The sequence below is a fragment of the Phoenix dactylifera genome, chromosome 1 (genome assembly GCF_051530095.1).
Source record: "Phoenix dactylifera cultivar Ajwa chromosome 1, Ajwa_hap1_PhDact_Kaust_v1.1, whole genome shotgun sequence".
In the NCBI taxonomy this organism is placed as follows: domain Eukaryota; kingdom Viridiplantae; phylum Streptophyta; class Magnoliopsida; order Arecales; family Arecaceae; genus Phoenix; species Phoenix dactylifera.
This window is the reverse complement of record NC_143190.1, coordinates 18,393,125-18,412,939: the sequence shown is the minus strand read 5'-3', so window position 1 is coordinate 18,412,939 and position 19,815 is coordinate 18,393,125. Positions and strand designations below refer to the sequence as shown.

The 19,815-nt window shown below is 34.1% G+C and overlaps 1 pseudogene; it reads right to left on the bottom strand.

Moving 5' to 3' along the window:
- Positions 1-4,334: 4,334 nt before the first annotated feature.
- The window catches only part of LOC149768528 (uncharacterized), a 36,127-nt pseudogene continuing 20,646 nt past the window's right edge, over positions 4,335-19,815 (bottom strand).

Below are 19,815 nucleotides of genomic sequence, written 5' to 3'. Positions count from 1 at the left end.
TATATATACACACACACACACATATGTATATATATATATATAGAGAGAGAGAGAGGAAGAGAGTATTAATTGAGGGGTTGAGAGGGTGAGTTAATATGGGATTGTAAAAAGATATAAAATACCTTTAAGAGTTATAAAAAGTAAGGGTATTTTTTGTCCAATGAAAAATAGGTCGATTGATAATCTATTATAACACAAAGTAGGTTATCAATCTCTCTCTCTCTATATATTATTGTTTAAGTAAATAGATACTCTGTTAATTTTGGCCGGTGCAGTTTCTTTTTTCTCCCTCTTAAAGAGGGAGCAAGGAGTAGACTAAAACCTGTCCATAGCGCATGCCACCTGCTAGTTGTAACCCATCCAAGCCTAGACAGCCAACTGCACTCAACTCTGCTGAGCTTGGACAGTCGGATATATATTAAAGAGGGATGGAGGTGGAGTTGGAGAAATTGCCAGGTTGAACAGTTATTATAGGCAAAATGTATGTTCTTTAGATAGTGATTTGTTAGCTTAAGGCAAGAGTATTAATAGGAAGCTTATAAATATAAGAATGGCCGAGAGATTTTGTTGCAGAAAATAGTTTCAGAAGTGTGTAGAGGTGATGAAGGCACACAATTTTGAATATTACTGCTTGTTTCTTTGCCTGATTTAGTTTGCTATCCTCTACATCATATGCTTGACATACGGTTGTTGTATTAAATTAGGCTGCATTTAGCATTCCTGTTACTGTTAGTTTTTTTGTTTTGTTTTTCGGATGATGCAAAAAATTCCAGAGGTTGCCAAAATGTTTAGAGAAAAAATTGAGGAAGCTGACTTCACATTTTAGTTCTTCTGAAGTCACATTTCTATCTGGTACATCAGATTTTTTTTCTCCCTTCAGCAAGTTCTTTCTTTCCTTCAGCCAGGAATACTGATTTGAAACGTATTGGAACTGTAGAGCCTGTGAGATGTTGGAAATATTTTGGCTTTTGATTTGGGGTCTTAATACGCACATCATCACCATCTCTGCCGACTTTTCCTTCCAAGCCATCGACAGCACAGGCTTCCTTTTCATATTCCATCTGCAGTTCTTCCCTGTTCCAGCCGTTGAAGCATGTTCTTTTCCCCGTGTTGTTGCCGGTATTATTCTTGTTCTGGGCATTGTTGTAGGCCTATCAGGGCATGTCAATGCTGCTTCAAAACATGAGTCAGAAGAACCTATCACCGTATCTAAATCCCTGAATATAGTTTGCTCAAGTCTGTGGCTTTGGAGCTTTCCATGTTCTAATTCCATTACCACCAAACTCTTATAACTTTATCTCTTTTTTAAGACCCAAAACAGATGCATGATAAAGGCAGAAGCCAGTCTTTTCACAGTAAAGCCATAAGTCGGTCTTTTCACATAATAAAATCCTCGAGTCCCTCTTTTCATATGATATAAGTCTAAACTATTTTAACCAAGCCTTTCTTTTTATCTTTTCTTTTTTTTTTCTCGTTTGCATTTACCAAGCCTTTCATTTCACTTGGTGAGCTTATAAGGGAAAAAGATCACCAAAAAAAATTATTATTGTTATTTTCTAATATATATATATATATATATAAATGGAGTTTAAAAAATTCAAATCTTCATTAGCCATCAAACTTTTATTAAAAATTATAAAAAAAAGAAAAATATAGACATAGAAGCATAATAAACCTCCAATACATCTGAGCTTTTTAAAAAAAGTCAGCCAATATTTGCGGTGAGAACATTACGCTCGCTTTTTTAGATTCCGCTATACATCTGATGGGGCAGGTTTTATTTTCAAAGATGACAAACATGCGATTTCAGCCAATACTTGTGCGGAGAATTATGCTACTTGGTAAGTAATTAAATAGGTGGTTTAGGAGCCACGTATTTCAACTCTTTGGATAGGAAGTATAAGTTATCCCATTATTTCTTCTCTTTCCTGCAATGTGCCCTCTTTATCTTTTCATGATACTGACTTTTTTCTTTCTACTCCCAACTAGCCTTGCTTAGCTTGCAGGCATCCTCTTTCTACTTGGGAGAGGTCCTGACTCCAAACCGCGGTGGTTGGCATCTCGCTGTATTTCTAAAACAAAATGTATAATTCTCTAGAAGAAAGGCTATAGAAGATAGCTTGGCAGAACCCGATATCATTGTCTCTAATCTACTGAATAAGGATTTGAAGGTCTGCCAATTAGCAGGACTTGAAGGATAAAATAGGATTCACCTTCTCTCTGTTAATATTTCTAACATTGCATTGCTCAACCTTATCAAAAAACAAAACAAAAAAAAAATCTTGGATTGCTCTTTAGTTCTATTGATGAATATAGTATGATCTTCTATTGTAACATTGCCTTGGATGGTGTTTAAGAAATGAAGTGGCTCTCAAGTGTCCACCATCCCAACAACTACGAAAGGTTAAGCAACCTACAGTTTATGCACTCACATAGAAATCCTGGGCTTCTCGTTTTCCTCCCCATCGTCTTTCTTGATATGCAAGAAGATCATTACATAGGTTTCATTTTCAACAACCTGTTGCAAGATTATGGAAAGAGATGGAGGCTCTTCAAACATAAAGAGTGGTCGAAGACAACCCAAGAAGAACTGCAAATCGGGCATTAGAGAAGGAGCTGGCATGGCGTTAGATGTAGGCAACAGAGGAGAATAGCTTGAGCAAAGAAAGGAGGCATTGACGTGAGAATATGTGTTGCGAAAGAAGGTGGGAGGGTATAAAAAGAGATTGGACCACTAGGTCGAGATAAGGAGACGGGTTCATTCGGGTACCTGGATAAATTATTCATTAACTATCTCATAGATGGATAACAACGAGAGGAGCTTAGTAGTAAGAAAAACAAATGTGGTCGCTTAGACTACTGGGGGGAAGAAAGACAGAAAAAGAAAAAGATGGGTCAACAGAGGTGCCCAAGGTAACTTCATAAGTTCATAAAAGCAATCAGTGAAACAAAGCACTTCAAATAATAACGACATATAGGTTGGAGTGCAGTTAAGGATGCAGAAGCATTATTAATATGCCAGTAAATTTCTAATATGAATTTACCATAAGATATTCCCTATTTTCACTTGGCTACACCTTTTGAAATAACATTAGGTTGAATGTGCTTTTAAAAAGAGACGAAAGATGTGTATTTTTATCATTAAAAGAGAGGATGAAAATTTTAAAAAGAAAGTCATTAATTTCATGAATAAGTTAGATTTTTATTTTTTGATAAGAATATTCTAGCTTCTTGCCAAACCTCCAATCCCTCTAGGATGGCTTGAGAAAGAGAGAGCATTGGAAATCATAAAAATGGCTCCTAGGAGTTCATTGTTCATTCAGTTTTGGCATCCAAATTCTAGAAATCACTTCGTGGTTCTTTTTAACTTGGGGCAATGTTTGGAGGGTTCACATTCACTTCCCATGTATGTGCTATAGAGGAGCACCTGTTAACGAAAGGCTTATTGTATCTAAGGGTACACCAAATGAATATAGAGACACAAGTAGGGCTGATTACTTCGTAAAAATCTTAGACTACGAAAGCATATTCCAAAAAATGTTATCATATGGAGAGAAAAGATTCTCTAATGAATAATTATATCAATCCAATATTTAGCTTAATCAAGCTAGAATAGCTTCATTGCTTTGTGTTGAAGAGTTATATTAGTTAAGTACTTGAAATAAGAAAGCAAAAAAGAGGTAAAAGAGCTAATATGCTGCCCTGATCTTCATTTTTTTGCTAAGATTCTCTGAAGAGAGACTAGTATTTTTTAAAAACGGCCAAGGACATTTTATTTGGAAAGATGGAAATAAAATCTAGAGGTGATTATGCTAAAACTTAAAACTGTCATGTTTTGATGTATTAGAGATATCGTACACTCTTTGTAAAATGGTTCTCATTTTGCATAGCAGTTTTTTTTTACAAAGAAGTCAATTTAGTTTGACAAAAATTACTCCAAAAGGAAATTTAACATAATATACTATTCAAGACCATATTTTTTGTGAGTACTACCTAATCCATCTACCAGGATCTGAATGACTTTAGTGTTATCTTGGTTATCAACAAAAGAGAGGAGGATCAGTAAAATTTATAGAAAGCTGCATATACCTGTAATAAATCTCTACACAAGCTTGTAATGATTCACCATATGATCATGTAAAGCAATTAATTTATCTTTTAAAGAAATACAAGGCAAATAAAATTAATGATGCAACATTAAGAGATTTAGAAACCATAAGAGACTTCTTTTGTTCAATCTAGCTAGTTTAGAACTTGCAAAGAGCTTGCACAAGCTAAAAAAATAACTAATAATAGTAAAGGTTGTCTCTTTGCATAAACAGACATAGACGAACTCATAATATAAGGCATGAGCTACTAGGACAACAGTATAAACAAGCATAGATAGACACAACACTAATTAGACATCTACTACCCAAGATATTGTCTATAATAACTTACTCATCTGACTTAAATTTCTTCTTTGGGATAAAATGCCAAGCCCAAAGGTGCTTGCCTTTCGTCATGAACTTCACTTTAACATTGCCATTTAGGATACGTTGTACTGTGTCCAATGAGTGGAATGACACATGAGCAAAAAGAGACAGTCTATCTTCTTTCGGTTCTTCCATAGATATCAACTCCACATCTCCATAGTGTCTGCCAATTGCAACAAACAAAATAATAAATAAGCAATTGCTATAAATGTTTTTTTAAAACTAAATGTATGGATATAAATAGTATTGGAAGAGGTATGCTTTACTTTCTCTCTCTCTCTCTCTCTCTCTCTCTCTCTCTCTCTCTCTCTCTCTCTTTATAGTAGTACCTATATAATGAATCCTATAAAGTCTGGATAGGAAATCACATCTAGTTTTAAATTAATACAAGAATTCTTTAAAATAAAAAATATAAATTACTTCTAGAAATGAAATAATGTTACTTATATATAAATGCAAATGCATAACTAATAAAGTAGACAATTGTTCTACAAGATAATTTTGAATGCAAGGTTATTCTTAAAGCATCGAAACTAAAAACTACATAATCTTCATTATTTTCTCTAGAAACCTATTCATATCGTGATGAACATCGAGCACGTGCTACTTCTTCATAAATAGAGTATCAAAAGCTACAAGTAATATTTTCCAAAACCAAGAAAAGTACAAATCATATATAATAAACTACCTCTCCAATACATAAAATGCATATCTTGTTAACATATTACATTACTTTAATTCACAGTTTAAAAAACCAATAGGAATATAATTAGAATCAAACAATCAACTAAAAGGAAAAAATGTCAGTTAGCTAACCATAGAAGCTAGAAGAATCAAATAGCATCAAACTCTTTGGCTTAGAAATCTTTGTTCCATTCAAAAATGATGTTACATGAAAAATATTATTCTATTAACTTGAATAGTTCGTATTTGTAAATTCTATATTAGCTTATATGAAATGTCTTAATAGAAATCTATCTATTACATAAGAATAAAGAAAAAAATATCAAAGATTAAACTTCTTTTAATGATTCATTAGTGTACTTCACTTGATGATAGTTACACTTGTAGAATGACATACTACACAAAGTAGATTGACCGTGTTGGCCCAAAATCTAGAACAAATACCAAATAGAAAACAAAAAAGAGATGGTGGAAGAAAACTAATTAGGAGAGCGAAAATAATATTTTATTAAAAAGAATGAGCCGCATAAAAAAGTCCTTTCTCACTTCTCACTGGACAATTCTCACTCTCTCCCTTTTCTCTCTTTTCTTATGCCACACTAAAGAAGACACAGCTGGTCTCTTTAAATAGGATATCAATGGGTGGGATGTTTGATTCCTACTCAAATTCAGAAACCAACATCCATTAAAAGATTAAATTTAATCACTGCTAAAAGATAAGAAAAACTAACACCTATCAAAAGATAAGAAAAACTAGCACCCATCAAAAGATATGACTTGATTGCTACTAAAGAATAAGGATAAGCAATGATTTTCAACACTCCCCCTCATTATGAAGTCTATACTAACAACGCCGAGCTTGCTACACAAATCTTCAAACCGCTTGACAACTAATCCTTTGGTGAAGATATCCGCTAGCAGGTCCTCCGTAGAAACTGGAAGCACATCAATCTCTTCATTTGTATATTTTTTTAATAAAATGATGATGAACTTCAATGTGCTTTTTTCTTGCATGAAATATCAAATTCCTCGCCAATTGGTTGCACTCTCATTATCATAATAAGGAGGAATAATATAGTCAGTATCTTGACCTAAATTACCAAGCAACCTTGTGAGCCAAGCCGACTCCTGAACTACCATCATGGCCGCATGATACTCTGTCTCTATAGAAGACAATGCAATAGTAGGCTATCTCTTACTACACCAAGAAACAACACCAGATCCCAAGCTAAAAGAATAACAGTGGTAGACATATGTGTGTCTACATCACTAGTATAGTCTGCATATGTAAACCTACTAACTTGACTGAAGAATTATTAGTATATAAAATACCATAATCAATAATCTTAGCAATATATCTCAGGATTTGTAAAACCGCATCAAGGTGTGGGCATCGAGGACACTGCATATAACGGCTGACATGGCCCACTATATAAGAAATATCTGGCCTTGTGATAGTAAAATAGATCAAACTGCCCCCAACCTATTTATATATGGTAGGATCATCAAGAAGTTTGCCATGCTCTATGCTCAACTTTAAATTTGATTTAGTATGTATCTACATATTCTTGCAATTAGCCAATCCATACTTATTCAATAAATTAAGAGTATATTTTCTTTGACAAATAAAATAGCCATCCTTAAGCTTAACTGCTTCAATGCTATGAAAATATCTCAATTCACAAGTTCTTTCATCTCAAACCATATAGATAGTTGTCCACGAGCACTATGGACCTCATTAATGTCATCACCAGAAACAATCAAATCATCAACATATAGAAAAATAATTACTATACCTTTACTAGTATACTTCACAAATAAACTAGAGTCAGCAAAAGATAGAGAATAAACACAAAATTATAAATACTTTGCAATTTTTTCATACCATGCTCTAGATGCTTGTTTGAGACCATACAAAGCTTTCCTAAGTCTGCGAACAAACTTAGGATGAGAGGAGTCAACAAAAGTAGGAGGCTGCAACATATCAATATCCTTATCAAGATCAGCATATAAGAAATCATTCTTGACATCCATTTGCCACAACGACCAACTTTTCCTTGCTGCTAAGAAAATTAGTACTCTGACAGTAGTTAATTTTGCAATTGGGCTGAATGTCTCATCAAAATCAACTCCATACTTTTGGAAAAATCCTCTTGCTACAAGCCTAGTTTTGTAATGTTCAATAATGCCATCACTCTTCCTCTTTACCTTATAAACCTACTTACAAGAAATAGGAGAAAAACCACTAGGTAAAGAAATCAAATCCCATGTCTCATTCTTCTTAAGAGATGAAATCTCTTCTTTTATGTTATCCTCCCAAACACCAATGCCTTTGGCCTCATCATATGAAGTGGGTTCTAGCTGACCAGCAATAGTAGAAGCATAACAATAAGCAATAGAAGAATAATTCCAATCTCGATACCTATCAACTGCTTTTTTCTTTCTCTTGCTTCTCTGCAATGGTGATGGATCCTTGGGAGCTTCAGGTTCAACTTCATATAACTTCATGTCTTCTTCTTCTCTAACAATATGCTCATTTTTCTTAGAAGTTAAGGCATGTACTCTAGTTTTTCATGGACTTTTATCCGTAGTAGGCAAAGATAAAGAAGACTCTGGCTGCTGACCTAAAGAAAGGAAAGAAGGTTCACCAATTTTTATGGAAGCAACATCCTTTTGAGATACTTGGTCCTTATCAACAACTGATCTAAACTCACCAAGTAGAAAATAGGATCCATCAAAAGACCACCAAGAAGAGCTCTCATCAAAAACATGTCTGGAGATATAAATCTTCATTATTTCATCATTAATGCATCTCCAACCTTTTCTAGCCTCATCATAGCCAAAAAATATACACCTGACAAAAATTTTATCTAACTTATTAGATAATTTATTATAATCATGCACAAAGCAAACACATCTAAACACACGAAGATGAGAAATATCACGATGTTTTTCAAATATTTTTTTCGTAAGGAGTCATATTATCAATACTTCTCAAAGGTGTCCTATTAAGAACATAAACTGTTGTTTGCATGCATTATGCCTAGAATTCACGCTTCACATTCTTTGCATGAATCATACTGCGGGTGGTCTCAAATAGATGCCTATTCTTTCTTTTTGCCACACCATTCTGTTCAGGAGTACCTAGACAAGTGAATTGTCTACTAATGTCATATCTCATCAGATAGTTAGAGAATTCTTTTGAAATATATTCTACACCACTATCGGTTCTTAAGCAACCAATTTTTAATTTAAAAATATTTTCAACCAAATTTTTAAATTGGCGAAAATTTTCAAACACTTATGACTTTTCTCTGACAAATTAAACCCAAGCATATCTAGAGAATTTATCAATAAAGGTAACTGCACACCTCAAATCGATAAAAGATGGACCACTAATCATTCCTATGAGATCTGAATGTATCAACTGTAGTGGCTGAGATTCTTGTTTGGCTCTTTATAAAAGGTCGCTTATGCATTTTTTCGTAGTGGCATCCAATGCAAATAGTGCTAGTATTGACCTTCATCTTGGGAAGCCCATTAACTAGTCTCCTGCTCTGCATATCTTAAACTCTATCATAATTGACCCGAGTCAATCTAGCATTCCATAAATCAACGATATCATGTTTAAAAGTCTGATCAATATAAGAATTACCGGCAAACATGACATCAAGCTTGTTCACTTTCTTGTCTTGAGTAATAAGCTTTCCAGAAGATTTAACATTAGCATGAATCTCCACAGTGTCAGGTCCAAATAAAACAGAATACTCTTTGTCTATGATTTGTGAAACAGAAACCAAATTTTTCTTCATGCCAGCTTGATGACCCAAAGATTGATTCATAGATTGATTTTGATGATCACAAAACCTTGAAGTATAGATACTAATGTTTATGTTGCAAGGAGAAAGATATTTATTTTGCAAGGAACATAGCAAGTTGGGAGAACACAAGAAGACCTCCAAAGCTCTCAAGTTGGAAGAAAGCTACAATTTATTGGCCCAAGCTTAAAGTTCAAAGGATTCAAATTGGAGGAGTAAAATCAAAGAAAAAATTCAAAAGAATAGTCTTCGAGTCGACTCCAATGTTTACCGAGTCGACTCCGGAGAAGTATGAGTCGACTCCTAGGAGTCACAGGCAGAAAAGTCAGAGAGCAGTTTTCGGGTCTGAAATTCGAGTCGACTCCAGTGGAACGCGAGTCGACTCCGATGGTTGGCAGGTCGACTCCAAAGAAAGCAAGAGTCGACTCTCAGCGGTACATAAAGAAAAAATCAGAGGGCAGTTTCTGGACTCTGAGATTCGAGTCGACTCCCGCATTGCACGAGTCGACTCCGAGACACCGCGACCCCAAAGAAGACAGAAGACTAATTTGCTGACTCTGAGATTCGAGTCGACTCCCAGACAGCTCGAGTCGACTCCAAGGCAGCACTTCACCAAAGACACAGAAGACTAATTTTCAGAAACTGAGAGCCGAGTCGACTTCAAGGAAGTTCGAGTCGACTCCAAGACTGGACGAGCCAAAAGACAGAGGATCGGGAGTTCGGGCTCTGAGATTCGAGTCGACTCCCAGGACAGTCGAGTCAACTCGAGAGGACAAAATTCAAAATTGGATCCACGGACTTCAGTGGATGAGCCGACTCCGAAATTGCCAAGTCAGCTCCAGAAGTTGGCGAGTCGACTCCAGGTTAAGACGAGTCGACTCCCAGTCGAGGCAAGCACATTAATTCAAATTTGGAACAGTGGCCGAGTCGTCTCCGGTAAAACACGAGCCGACTCCTGCAACAGGCGAGCCGACTCCTGATCGCGCGAGTTGATGAGAGTACAAAAGTGCGACCTACATGTCGCCAAAATTAGTGTTTTTGCTAACCGATAATAATAAATTCACTTAAATAATATTATATTTGGGTTTGACACAGGTTAGTATAAATTAAAGTTTAAATGCGCATTTGGTAGGGTTTAGAGGGATGCATCATAGCCCCAAACCGCGCGGGCCCAATCCTGTCATGATCTTAACAAGCACATTTGCACCCAAACATCCGAACCCGCGTGCGATCTCCCAGTGATCCTCGCGTTCCCTCCTTTCCGGATTAGCATCCGCACTCTTCCGAAATAGAGATTCCCACTCTCACTTCATCACAAAGAAAAAGAACTTTTTAATCTCCAATTCCATGAAGAATAGCTAAAAATAATATTCATTCCTGAAATTAATATTCATGCTGAAATCACTGTTCATATGAACACGAGTCGACTCCGATCCCAATGGTAACATTGTCAGGAAATGCAGACTGTGTCCAACGGCTCTTTTTCTTGTCTCTAACGGCTATATTCTTGTTTCCACGCCATCTAAAGCTATAAAAACAAGAAGAGAGCTAGGGAAGAACTCATGGAAGTGGGAGAGATCATCTAGGAAAGAGATCTCAAAGAGATTACAAAGGAAATCTCCCATAAGCACAAAAGGGCCATCCAAAATGAAATAGAGAGAAGAAGAGCATCCAAGTGAATCCGAAAGCTTCCTCTCCATCCGTGTGCTGCCTCGGGGATCCTCTACTTCATGCCAAATCAGAGGAGGATCAAGTAAAGAAGAAGCCGAGCTCCTCCATCTTCAAAACTCGTTTGAGGGCTTCTCTTTACTCTATTTGTTTATATTGTCATATTTGCTTGTTTAAGAAGCTTTGGTTTGTTTTATACTTTGTTTTAATATCTTGTACCTTGATTCAATCAAGGGATTGAATCAAGGGGTTAAGGTTTGTTGGTGAGCCAAAGAAAAACCAACGGTGTTAAGGTTTGTTGGTGAGCCAAAGAAAAACCAACGGTGTTAAGGTTTGTTGGTGAGCCAAAGGGAAAACCAACGGTGATAGGTTTGTTGGTGAGCCGAGGGTAAAACCAACGTGTAAGGGTTTGATTGTAATCCCGGGAAAACAATCGGGGAGGTTCTAGTCGGTGAGCCTGGGAAAACCGACCGAGTTCGTTGTGCGCTCGTAAAACAACAAGTTGGGTTGTGAGCTTGTAAAACAACCGGCTGTAATCGGTAGGATTATAGTGAAATTCCCAAGAGGTCTTGGGGAGTGGATGTAGGTGCTGGGGTGCACCGAACCACTATATGTCCTTTGTGTTTGTAATGCCTCTAGTTATTGTCTAACTAACACACTTACTTACTTAGATAAATTGCTTGCTTAATTCTTATCCGCACATCCTTTAGTTGCAAGCATATTTAATCAAGTCGAAGTCTATACATCAAACCCTTGCTAAGTTTAACTTTCACTGTGCATCTATACAACTTAGCATAGTTAATCAAAAAGTTTTAGAAGTAGCATAAAAGTTTTAAAAGACCCAATTCACCCCCCCTCTTGGGTTGTATCTACTGGGCAACAAGTGGTATCAGAGCAGGTGCTCAAATATTATTTGTAGTCTTAACCTACTAGAGCCAAAGATCATGACAACTCAAATAGATAGTTTTCTAGGAGAAGGACAATCAATTGATACACCTCCACTGTTTAATGGTATAAACTACCCACATTGGAAAATACGCATGCGCATTTTCATTCAATCACAAAACTACTATCTATGGAAAATCATAATAAATGACCTTCACACACTCTCTCATATTAATGAGAAGGACTTAGCACAATTAAATGCTAATGCTATGAACATATTATATTGTGCTATTCAAGAAACAAAGTTTAATGAAATTTCTGCATGCTTATCTGCTAAGGAAATCTGGGATACTTTAGAAAATATTTATGATAAATCTCAGATTAGCTCTCATATGCTTCAATTATATACTAACAATGAGACTGCAGAAAAGGGTGATGAATCTCCCTCAGTCGAGTCGACTCCAAGTAGCTCAGAGTCGACTCCCAAGTTAGTCGAGTCGACTCCAATAAGGTCCGAGTCGACTCCGAGGCAAATCAGCTTCCTAAAGACAAAGAAAAAGAGGAAGCAAGAAGAAAGAAAGAAAGAGATAAAAAGGAAGAAAGCCTTGACCAAGAAAGAGTCAAGCCAAAAAATAAAGGTTAGGAGCAACAATGATGATATTAGCTCCAAGAAACTACAAGAGGTAACTGACTTGTGCTTTATGGCACAAGAAGACAAGGTAAAATCTGAATCTACTCTTACCTCAAATGATTTTCAAGAAGAATTCTCTTATGATGAATTATTAAATGCTTTTCATGAGTTGTATAGTGAATGTAGAAAATTATCTGTAAAGAATAAAAATCTTAAGAAACTAAATTCTGAAAATGAAAGCTTAAGGTCATTTTCAGAAGAATTGATTCAGAAAAATCATAGCTTAATTAAAGAAAATCAAAACTTAAGTAAAGAAATTAACCAATTAAGATGTTTTATTAACAAATTCACTGTAAGTTCAGAAAGATTAAAAATGATGTTTGAAAGCCAACATGCTGATTTTGATAAATCAAAATTTAGCTTGACTCCTTCACTTAGCCATAAATCTCTAGAGAAAAAGGTTATCAATTTACCAAGCAAACCATTAAATAAGATAACTTATTTCAAAAATGAAAAGGATGGGAATAACAACTTTACCTATCGTTCTAGTATAATTAAATCAAATGGTAAAGTTATTACTATTAAACAGATATGGGTTCCAAAAGGAACCATATGTCCTAACTCTCAAGGACTCAAGCAAGCTTGGGTACCCAAAATGAGAAAATGAGGATGTACACATAGGTGTACCAAGGTACCTATGGAACATAAAGAAACTTAAAAAGTTATTAACAAAAAAAAATAATAATGAAATCAGTAATTCTTGCATCTCATCATTATTTGTGCTTTAGTATTTGATATGATTTGCTAGTAGTGATCAATTTTGTGATATAGAAAATACTTTTAGAAATATAATCAAATCTCTTCATTTTTTAGTATACTTTACTCACTATTGGATAAGTTGCTAAATGATTAATCAATTTATTAAGAATAACTCTATGAATTCTCTATATGCTTGATTGAGAGTTATTATCCATGGCATTATTGTTTATTGATCATAGATATGATAATGTGTACTTGGTATGCTTTTGAATATATGCACTATGAATACCAAGAAACCATCCTTGGCATATAAAATCAACTCATGCTAGTATGTACTTAATCTCAAAAGACCTTGCAAGGCTTACTTAGATTATCTACTTAAAGGTCAAAGTTTTGCTATGCATGCTAACTAAGGAAACAAACAAAAATCATTTCTAAATCTAAAGATGTTGTTTCCATTTCCAAGTTTTTCAAAAGCTTACATTGGATTTATTCTTGAAAAATAAAACTGAAGTATTTTTCTGTATTTACTAAATCTTGTAAAAGTGGTTCAAATGATAAAGGTTATACAGAAAATAATATTAAATCCAATGATTTCAGCACCAAGGACACCATAAGCAAAATAGGATTAATAGAATTCTTGAAGAAATGAAAAAGACAATTATGTATGATAGTTATCTACTTAAATAATTTTTAAAAGACTATCATCACTGCTTGTCATACATATGATTTCTATTTTTGATGAAAATTTTGATCTTCTTAAAAATGGAAAATGAACCATTGCATATCTTTCATATTTTTCAGTCGTACATGTTATTATGAAAATAATGCCAAATCTGATAAAGATACTTCTATCCTTGGATATCATTCATCAAGCAATGCATATAGAACATTCATGAAAAATTCTAGTTGTAGAAGTATCAATTCATTTTATTCTTTATGAGACTAATGATTTATTATCAAAATACTAAAATCAAATTATATGGTTAATCTTTTACATATGCACTTAATGAAGAAAAATTGATGACTACTAAAAGACTAAATCAAGAAAAGAGGAAATAGATCTTGATAAAGATTCTTGCATGATTAGAAGTAAAGATCATCATTATCATGTGCTTGCTTCATGAGCTTTATATTCTGTCAAATGAATGTGTAGAAGTCACTCCTATGTGGTTACTTCATTAAAAAGGAGATCTATGAAAAATAACCACCATATTTAAAAATACACATTACATATATGATAAAGCAATATGTGATTTAGAACAAGCATCAAAAGCATGATATATAAAAGCTTAAGCAACCTTTTTGATAGAAAGTAATAGTGATAAATCTATGCATCAAAAAGATGAATTTGTGATATCTTATTTGCTCAAAGTATGCATTGATGACATCATTTTTGGTTCTACTAATGAAGAGTTATATTGCAAAGTGAGTTTGAAATATGATGAATGAATTAACATCTTCTCTCAAACTCCAAATTAAGACAAACAGGAAAGGGGATCTTCATTGACCAACGTTAGTCCACAAGAAAACTCTTATAGAAGATTGGCATGAAGAAGGTATATCTATGACCCCATCTTGTAGAATTTGAAAAGGATGAGCAAAGTAGATCTATTGTATTAAAGCTGTATTGAAGCATGATAGAATAATTATTTTATCATACAGCTAGTAGACCAGATTGTATGCTCATTATGTGACCTTGTGCAAGACTTCAATCTAACTTTAATTAATCATATTTTATTGATAACAAATAAATCATAATCTGAATTTTGATAGAAACAAATGTTTAAGATAAATTGATTAAAACATAGTTAACATATCTTATTGATAATTATCTTAAGCAAATAGAATCTAAACTAAATTGACTTAAACTATCTTGGTTAATGAATCTATCTCTTTAGTTCAAATGATATGTGCTTGCTTATATTTAGGCAATCTCTTGAGTAGAGTGACTCAACATGCAACTATTGTCATATCTTATATTGAGTCATCTAGTTAAAAAAATATATATGTTGGATGAATGCTTTGTATCTTAAAGAAACTAATGACCTTCCTTCAAGAAAGAAAAATGAGAAATTTCAACTTGAAGGATATCTTCATGTAAGATACACTAAACATTCACATGCAAACAAGAGAGAGGATCTTCTTCAGCCAAAAGTTCACACATAAGAAATCTAGTTTGGCTTGAAGAACATATAATGAATAGGTAATTTAGATACCTTTCTCACAAATTAGTTGAGCAAAGTCAGTAACTTAAATCTTATTATGGCATGATTAAATTCTTTAATTATTAATTTTTGATATCATGTCTATATGTGTATTGACTGACTTATACTTTTAGAAATTATTTCATGGTTTGCCCAAACTAAAATATATCTTTGCTTATGTCATAACCATGAAATACACAAGTATATGCTTAAAATGTTGATGTAAAATAACTTGTGAGAAGTTATGAATCCTTGAGCATAATGAAAATGTTGTTTGCATGATATACATATATATGATACGTAAGATTAATTCTCTATTCTGCTCTCTCATGAAAATTACTTGAGAATAACAAAAAGAGAGAGAGATAAAGAAAAGAAAATGGATATTATTCAAGAGAAGTAAAATCCAAGTAGAGGCAAACACTTCAACCTTAAGGAAAAGCAAAACAAACTTAATATATTCGACACATTTGTGAGACTTATGTGAGCATTCTTTTGGAAGGGATAAAATCCATAATTAATTACACTTAAACAGAAAGGTTTTGAAGTAAACATTTTAACCTTTCTATATTGCTCATCATAGGGATGGTGCCAATGGGGAGGCTAGTGGTAGTACCCGGCACTATTTGACCCAACTATTCGGTGTAGGGCATATTAGGGACGGCACAAGAGGGAGGCTAGTGGTAGTACCTCGTGTCCCTTCCCAACTCCACCGGATAGAGAGCAAATAGAGTATAGAGCATAAGAAAGTTATAAATGAAAAACAAAGTAAATGAAAGTAGAATTAAGTCAAATTTTTAATCACTTGAAAACACACTTTAAGGATGAAATCATTGCAAGATTATATTTAAATAGGGGGAGTTTATTTGAAAAGAATTGATTTTGATCCTTGACATTCTTGTACTTAGTATTTTAATGCATGACTTAACACATGGTATATTTTGCATATGGTATGATGTCTTGATTTATGGATTCTCAATATTTTGTAATGTTTCATACTTGGACAATTTGATTGAATGTTTGAATTGCTACATAACATCTTTTGTTTAGTTTTATTGAAAAGAAATTTCAGATTTGTCATTCACAATCATTGTTAAAATCTGAAAGCTAAATAAAATTGTAGAAAGGAGAAGAGAAGAACATCTCTATTTAGGAAAAATAAATTGATATTGATCTATCTTTCTACTTGCCTAACTTTGATACATAATGTCCTAATACTTGTTAAAATATGCTTTATTTTGTATCGAAACTCAAAATTAAACACAAAGATTCTGAAAGTGTTTTAATGTTATTTAAATATGTATTTTTCAATCGTAACAATTTAAGATGAGCTACATTGTGAAAGATATATATCTCATATTATGACTTAGAAAGCTTCTATTAAAAATCCTATGTAATTCAGAATCCGATTTTGTATAAAAGTTTAAACTCCATATGATTACTAAATAAAATGTTAATGTAAGAAAAACAGAATTTATTTTGATTGCTCCGATATGCATCCGAAACATATCATTTCTTATCTTCAAAGTATACTAATTTTGATTCAAATGATGTGTCTTACGATGATCTTGATTGCAAGTAAATATTTTTAAAATATATGACTTTATTTTAATATTTAAAAATTTATTGAGCTTCATGTATACATCGCTGAAAAACTATGATTAAGAAATTGAGTTCTAAAAATATATATACCTCAATGATCATCTATATGTTTTTTCTCGCCTACATTCTTAAAGATTTCCATCAGAATATATATAGAGTGAATGATCTAAAAGCTAGAAATATTTCACCTCACTCAAATGACTCTAAAAGAAAGAAAATGTAAATGCTGTTGAAAGAAACTGAGCGTCAAATGAATCATTTTCTGATTAATATTTCAGTACATTTTCTCAAAGATTAAGAGGAAGCATAACTTGTTCTTGATAGATTAAAAAGGGTGATTGCTATAAATTTTGAATAATTCTTGATCACTCTCCATTCTCGATATCATAGAATTTCAGTTCTATTCACGTTTGTCATTAAAATCTGAAATTCAACAAAAGAAAAGAATGATTAAAGAAGTATGCATCTTTTGAGGGGGAGCTTTAGATATTCAGTATCTTATCCTAAAGTTACTTCAATTTGATGTATACCTTAAATCTTATGGATTGATTTTTATGAACTTCCTTATATTGCAAGACATGCTTTAAATTACCTTGAGATGAGTTCTATAAAGGTTGTCTTATCTCAAACCTTGAGTCTTATGAAAATAAGCTGAAACTTATAGAAAATATATTTTTGAGATTGACAATTTTATTGAACATTATCTTAGGATTCTAAACTCTTAAATGGAATGATCAATTGAGGGGGAGAAAGAAAATTTCAGAAGGAGAGGTCTTATGGAACTTAATCGCATAAATCTATAACTAAAGGAGAGAGAAAGAATACTAAATGAAAAGTGATTCTAATACTCTCCAATATGTATCATCTGAAATTTAAATCTGAAAATCTTTATGATACACCTTGAGGCGTGTTATTTGGTTAGTATATCTCATGCATCACTCTTGAACCAAATTGCAAATCTTAAGAGCCTCTAATTTAATGAAAAAGGAGGAGAATAATGTGTTAAATTTTCTTGAGTATCTCTTAGAAAATCTATTTTTTTAAACTTCACTAATGAGCTCTAATTGGCTTGCTTTTTGGAACTTCAATTTTGTGCAAATTCATTATTTTATGTATCAAATTGTGCTTATTTTCTAAAGAAATAAAAGAAAGTCTTTAAAAGAGCTCTAAGATGTATCAAAAATTGCATGAATGTATATTTTGATATTTGTGCCCCAATGCTCCTATTATCATAAAAGAACTTTGAAGTCATTAAGAGAATTAATTAATTTGCTCTCATGGTTGATAAAATACTTAATAGATTGGGCAAAAGGTCCTAAATGAACAAGCTTTCATACTTATTATTGAAGAGAGGTTAGATTTCCATTCGTGTGGTATTTCTTGAATTAACTTAAGAAAGATTCCACCTACACTTGCTTAGAAAACTATCTGTGGTATCACATTCGATGTGTTCTGCTCTGAAATTATCTTAATTGGCTCTGATCTATGCTCATTAATCTGATTCTAATATTATTGCCTTGAGTTATATGATTCATATCCTTGCAATAATTTGACTTGCAAATCAGAGTACAATAAGGAAAAGAAATATATGAGCATTCTGATCTTTGTGCTTAATGTTTCACTATCTTTTTGATGTTGTCAAAAAGAAGGAGAAATATCTAAGTATATGCTCATAATGCCTTTATGCTTTGAATTGAATACAAATCAGTTTAAATTGAAATATGTTGATTGTGTTAAGCTGATTAAATCTAAAGCATTATCATGAAGTATGTTTTTTAAATATATATGTTTTCTACTTCATGCAACTTAGCTATGTATTACTTCTAGAAAACAATATCTTTTATATTGCATATACTCCAAGTTTTGTCATCATCAAAAAGGGGGAGATTGATGACCCAAAGATTGATTCATAGATTGATTTTGATGATCACAAAACCTTGAAGTATAGATACTAATGTTTATGTTGCAAGGAGAAAGATATTTATTTTGCAAGGAACATAGCAAGTTGGGAGAACACAAGAAGGCCTCCAAAGCTCTCAAGTTGGAAGAAAGCTACAATTTATTGGCCCAAGCTTAAAGTTCAAAGGATTCAAATTGGAGGAGTAAAATCAAAGGAAAAATTCAAAAGAATAGTCTTCGAGTCGACTCCAATGTTTACCGAGTCGACTCCGGGAAAGTATGAGTCGACTCCTAGGAGTCACAGGCAGAAAAGTCAGAGAGCAGTTTTCGGGTCTGAAATTCGAGTCGACTCCAGTGGAACGCGAGTCGACTCCGATGGTTGGCAGGTCGACTCCAAAGAAAGCAAGAGTCGACTCTCAGCGGTACATAAAGAAAAAATCAGAGGGCAGTTTCTGGACTCTGAGATTCGAGTCGACTCCCGCATTGCACGAGTCGACTCCGAGACACCGCGACCCCAAAGAAGACAGAAGACTAATTTGCTGACTCTGAGATTCGAGTCGACTTCCAGACAGCTCGAGTCGACTCCAAGGCAGCACTTCACCAAAGACACAGAAGACTAATTTTCAGAAACTGAGAGCCGAGTCGACTCCAAGGAAGTTCGAGTCGACTCCAAGACTGGACGAGCCAAAAGACAGAGGATCGGGAGTTCGGACTCTGAGATTCGAGTCGACTCCCAGGACAGTCGAGTCGACTCGAGAGGACAAAATTCAAAATTGGATCCACGGACTTCAGTGGATGAGCCGACTCCGAAATTGCCAAGTCAGCTCCAGAAGTTGGCGAGTCGACTCCAGGTTAAGACGAGTCGACTCCCAGTCGAGGCAAGCACATTAATTCAAATTTGGAACAGTGGCCGAGTCGTCTCCGGTAAAACACGAGCCGACTCCTGCAACAGGCGAGCCGACTCCTGATCGCGCGAGTCGACTCCGATCCCAACGGTAACATTGTTAGGAAATGCAGACTGTGTCCAACGGCTCTTTTTCTTGTCTCTAACGGCTATATTCTTGTTTCCACGCCATCTAAAGCTATAAAAACAAGAAGAGAGCTAGGGGAGAACTCATGGAAGTGGAAGAGATCATCTAGGAAAGAGATCTCAAAGAGATTACAAAGGAAATCTCCCATAAGCACAA